Source organism: Brachionichthys hirsutus, chromosome 9, assembly GCF_040956055.1.
Source record: "Brachionichthys hirsutus isolate HB-005 chromosome 9, CSIRO-AGI_Bhir_v1, whole genome shotgun sequence".
NCBI classification, from domain to species: Eukaryota; Metazoa; Chordata; class Actinopteri; order Lophiiformes; family Brachionichthyidae; genus Brachionichthys; species Brachionichthys hirsutus.
In genome coordinates this window covers 13,684,482-13,690,481 of record NC_090905.1, presented here as the reverse complement: position 1 = coordinate 13,690,481, position 6,000 = coordinate 13,684,482, and positions in this window count along the sequence as shown.

Below are 6,000 nucleotides of genomic sequence, written 5' to 3'. Positions count from 1 at the left end.
CTGAGAACATGAATTGATGATGGGTGTTGCACGGTCATCAGCCGAATTGTCTGAACATTGGGGTGTCTAAGCAAAGTCGTTATCCCCATTTGGGCAGCAGGACCTCCACTGAGCCTTTTTATGTTTGCTTAGCTGATATGAAATATTTCTCAAAGTTTACGGTGGATATCAGGAAGACCGAGTCAGCAATGCTGTCGCCTGCTTGAGCCTGTAAATGCACAGCATTGCTTTGAGTTCAAAGTTTCCTGCAATGAACTGGCGGCTTGTCCAGGGTGTACCCCGCCTCTCGCCCGTTGACTGCTGGGATGGGCTCCGGCACGACCCGGTAACGGTAACGGACAAAGGGGTTCAGAAAATGAATTAATAAATGCTAAAGTTGGCGTGCTAACGTGCTCGAAATTACAGCACTAACATTTTAATGTGTATTTTATCTTATCCTATTTTTTTCTTGGACTGCAAATTAGCTGGCAGCTAAATGTAACAGATGGTGTAGTGGTTAGCACTGTCGCCTCACAACAAGAAGAAGTTTTACCGCGTTTCCCCCCAAGTTTTTCCAAAAGTAATCCAAAACATGCAGCCCCTGCAAACCTACAAGGACAAATAAATCAACAGTTGTGTCCCCAAATGTTTCCTGCCAACAGTTGAGACATTCATATCCTGATGAAGAAGTTCCTGCTCATGAAACGTTGCACTGAACTCACTCTTTCCCTGGAGTGACCCTTGTGCAGCTGGGTGAGGTGGATGTTTGGGATTCCTCCCCAGCTGATAACACCTGTTTCATTGCTCTGAGCTCTCTGCTCACTGTGCATGCAAACTCTATCTGACAGCAACATGTAGGGCTAAAGGGCAGATTTCTCAGACTGCAGACTTGGGATCAGGTGGTTCTGAAAGGGAGATTTCATGAGAAAAGAAGCAGCCACTTGTGGAGTCAGCCTAAAAGGACTCTTTGGACGTGGTGTCCACCCTGGTGCCTCTCGGGGACACAGCCACCCCGTCTTCTGCCCTCCCCCATGCACGACGGCTTATTATGAGCAGTTTAGTTCTCACTCAGCTCTGGGGTTCTCCAAAGTTCACATAAATGACTTGTTCTATCAATTAAATGTAATTGAATTCAATTCAACTTTATTTATATAGCGCCAGATCACAACAGAAAGTCATCTCAAGGATTAGCAGGGAAAGACCTGCAGGAAAAGACGGAACCCAACTTGACCCACAAGAGCAAGAACTTTGGCAAAGGAGGCAAGTAAAAGCTTCCCTTTAACAGGGAGAAACCTTGCACAGAACCTAAGGCACATGGTGGACGGCCATCTGTGTGGACCGGCTGGGTTGAGAAGGAGAGAGAGAGAGACAGTGTGTAGAAGTGTTCCCCTCGGTTATTTTATTACATCTCTTTATTCAATAATGAGTCAGGATTATAAAACGAATGACGTTTACTGAAGGTTTTCCGTAAGTACAAAGCTGTTGTGCAGTGTTTGTGCAGCCGGTGTATTGTGAGCGTGCTGCATAACTCAAATATCTAACAGCAGAGACAAAGACAAGGACAGGAGGAGAGTCAAAAACAGAGGGCGAGAGAGTGATAGAGAGACAGAGAGCAGGAGCAGACAAAAACAAAATGCAACAGGGCTGCTGAACAAGATACTGACTAAAGAGCTGCTCTATAAAACGATAAATGCTAATCTCTAATGCTGTTCATGCGGTACAGCTGGTCCTCACTTAACGGTAGAGTTATGTTCCAAAGACCCCGTCGCTAAACAAAACCCCCGTTAACGGACAACGGACAACTTGGCCGACGTTTTCTGTGGTCAAAAATGTTTTACCCTGCGATGCGCTGGTGACGCTTCCGGGGTGTACCCCGCCTCTCGCACATAGAACACCTGGGATGGGCTCCAGCAACACCCGTGAAGCGCACATCAAAATGAATGAATGAATTAGTTTTTTGCATACTTATACAACATTTATCCTGTACATATGTACGTACTCACTAACAACTCTGCAGCGAGTGTACACTAGAATTAAAACATAATCTAACTGCTGAAGTGTTGAGATATGTCATTTTGTTGTTTGCTGCAGTCAGACTTAAAAAGTAATTATTCTGAATAGTGTTTTTATTTCTATCTAAAGGTCTATGAAATAGTTACCAGTGTTGTAAGGCTAATGCAGAATAAAAACAAAAAACAAAAATTAACACAAAATTAACGAAGATAACACAAGTTTGTTGAAAACCCGCACACTAAGCACCAAAGTCAAACAGTGACCAAAAAACGCTCCTTTGAGACAAATGCAATGAAGAAAGAGCTTAGAGGTGCATGCAGAATGACGACTGTACGTGTGTGTGTGTGTGGGTGTGCGTGTGCGTGTGCGTGTGTGTTACACACAAGGGAAGTAGGAAAAAAGTGAGAGTACTGGGAGGAGGAATGGCCTGAACCCGTCATGTGTAAGAGCGAGGATGGGAAGGTGATGTTTATTCTGTGTTTTGGCTTCTCGGATTGACATGTCGGTCACGGTCCCCCCCCCCCCCCCCCCCCTCCCTCCACAAAGCACCGTTTGCTTTCCATGCAACTGGTTTTAAAGCCTGCAGAGCATGATCGGCCCAAGTCGCCGGTTAGGGTGGAATGAGAGGAGTCGTCTGCCGCCTGGTTTGCATTCCCTTGTAGTCTCAAGAACAGACGGTGGCGAAATGCAAAGCATTTCTCTTATTGTGCTGAGTGGCGGGGCGGGGCCTTATAAAGGCTGAATCTTTGTAACAATGGGAGTTGTGATTTAGTCGTTTGGTGCCATGTGAACGGAGCCGGCTAAAGGTGGTGTGAGAATGAGGGGCTGTGGGTTTACTAAATTCCGATCCGGTGAGCAGAGCGTTGGTTTCTGTCTAGACAAAGCTCAGTTGTCGGGGAGACCCGTGCAGATTCAGGACTGCCCCGGGCTCCAGGAAGTATCGGTGGGAGCAATTTTTTTTTTTCCTGCTCACTTTTCCCTCCTTCTGGGATTTCAGCAAGAAAGAGCGGGCTTTTTTTCCCTTTTTGGTGGGAGTTTTTCTCCCATGATAGGGTGGAGACAGCTTGATGCATTTGTGTAGATATCAACTGCTTGAAAATGTCGCTCCCTCTGTGTCTCCTGCTTGGCAGGAAGTAACCGTCTGGCACATGAACGAGCCATAATCACTGATGCTCACATTTCAACATGCACTCACTTGCTTGTGTAAGTCATAAAGTAGTATCTATCCAATTTCCGACTTTGACACCAACCCTCAAAAACTCTGAGCTGTCTATTCATGGAGCCACCTGTGTGACTCCATTGTCTTTGAATGAATGTGTTCAGAAAGATAAGGTAATGACAGGCAGCGTGGCGGCCCCCACAGAGCCGAACCAGCGCGCTGGCAGGACTGTCCTGAGGGCTTTTTCTTGGAGCCATTTTTGCAGTTCCGCTCTTCCTCTTGTGTCTGATTCCTTTCATTGGATGAACGGGACCTGGTTCTCCGGATTTAGCTCCAGATAAGGTGTATCAGCTTTTAATTTCCTCTCTGTGTGTCAATGCAGAGAAAGAGCCCCGAACTCCTTCAGGATGAAGTGTGGTTAGTTGACTGGTGCGGCACCTGGCTCAAGGGTTTTCAGGTGCTTCTACTGACTTCTAAGAAATGTTGCTACAACTTCAAAGAGAGCTCGAATCCATTGAAGTTTTCCCCTGTGCCTCACTGAAGGACGAGGGTGGTAGATGCATTTTTTTTTCTTCTGCAAACCAAAGCACATTACTCGAAGCTTTGAACCTTTTAATGGCACTCTGCAGGCTGTGACTAGACATACACACTAACATGCCCGCAACTGAACCGGTTCTTCAGCACGTGCGGCTCGGTTTCCGACCAGAGGACAGGCACATATGTGCTGCATGCTGCTGCAGAGCTCAGGTGAAAGGTGTTCACCAGAGAGTGAAACTCACAGCCTGTGACTCAGCACCTTATAACCCTCGTGTCCTGTATTAGTCACCAGTGTAATCACAAATATCCTCTGTGTGCCTTTTGATGTTGGCTGACTTCACACAGTAGACCTGCAAAGGATCTGTCATCATCAAAGCGAGGAGTTGATTATGTTCCGGCACGAACAGGAATCGTATCGCATTAGTCAAGCAGTTTGCCTCCTCCAGAACCAAGAGCTGACTGTTTGTGTCTCTTTGGGAGGCCACTGTCTCTTTCCTTTGCATGCCTGAGTGGACAGCCTGTCTCCTGATTAAAAAAGTGACAAGTGTTCAGTTTCAAATCTGTTCGGAGGCAGACTTTTCAAACTTTGAAAAGAGCCAGGGAAGCTTTCCCGCAGTTTTGCTTGTCTTTATAGTAAGCTAAGCTAACAAGCTAACCGGCTACAATGTTTGCAAGTTTTGATGATTCAGTTTTAGTCTTTGCTTTGTTAGTTTCAGTGGCGCCGAGAGAGACAGAAAAAGAAATATGAACAATTCCTTAATTTATAACATTTTAGTAGACAACAAAACACGTGTGAGAGAGAGAGAATTCACGTTGACAAGGCCCACTTAAAGTGGATGAAGTCGGGAAAATGTTCCAATCCCAACAGAGTTGCTGTAAAGCTGCCACCACTTTTCCCTGAAACAGAAGGATGACTTGAGATTCAGCACATTTGAGTCTTACTTGATCAGAACTCTTGCAGACACCGGGGGTGGGAACCCTGTCATGCATCTATCCTTTTCCCGACCTATCCACACCCAGCTGGAGCATCGTAGAGTCTCCAGCCTAAAAACTATAGCTGTGCGTACAAGGGCGCCGTGAGAAAGATAGGTTCTCTGAAACAAAGAGTTCACAAAGGTCAAGAGAGCAAAAGCTACAAAACCAGCTGCAGGAAAGTCAAACAGAGTCGCGCTCCTTTTCTTAGAAGAGCTTCGGATATTCCCTCCACAGACATATCTTGTGTTTCCATAGATGTTTGCCCACGTGTGTGGAGATTCTATTTTTAAAGCCCCCACCCCATATTTTATCATTTACGCTTTACAGGCTAGCTGGTGATACAATTTCCTGTGGAGGAAGTGGAAGGGAGTGTGTGGGGGGATGAAAGGGGGTGCGTGGTTTTGTCTTCCTTCTCTCGTTGGTTCTGTAGTCCACGTTTCATCTCTGGTCTTCTTGTCAATATGTCCTCCTCTGTAATAATCTGCACCAAAGCACAGAGCAAACATTAGCCCCCACCACATGTCAAAGATTATTTTAGCCAGTCCCACAAAGCCACGTTCTGCTGTTTTCTTTGTGTGTTCAAGGAGCTGCGGGAACAATTGCTGGGTACACATTTCGTTTTTTGCTCGACAGCATGTGCACTACAAGGAACTTGAACCCATTGCGTTCTTGCATGAGAAGCCATTCCCGATTCAACTGACAAATTATGTCTGTGCAGAAAACAAGTTAGGACTGTGCAGCCTGTCCTCCACGTAGGTGAGCGAGTGACACAATCAGCTGATGAATCATGTCTTGCAAGCAGGAATTGTGAAACAAGAGTCAGTTCGGCTTTGCCAGAGCTTTTGAGTCATTTGTTGGGTTCTGATATTAGTACATGATATTCTGTGGGTTTTGAATAATAGGGAAAAATGAGCGACAACTACTGGCATTGAATGAGTTAATTGCCCTGTGTTATGGTGCATCTGGTGATCACCTTAAGTAAAGAATGATGTAGTTGGATTACCATTACCAGTGACCAATTACTAATACCAGCAAGTAGCATAGCTCAGGCCAGACGGACGGGACACCAGCTGAGGACAGAGGCCGGACTTGTGAGGATAAAGGTACCGGTTCTAGTCATTCACACGCCTCTGGGTGTTCTTTATAAAAGTTGGTGTGTGGACTGACTTCTTTGCAGGTGTCTAAGGCATCGTCGGACTTGATGCGCTGCTGCGGAGAGCGTGCCAAGCCTGACCCGCTGCTCGTGGGCCTCCCTGCCTCTGAAAACCCTTTCAAAGACAAGAAGCCTTGCACCGTTCTGTAGGTGAACACTGTCCTCTTTCATTCTTAAACGGGAC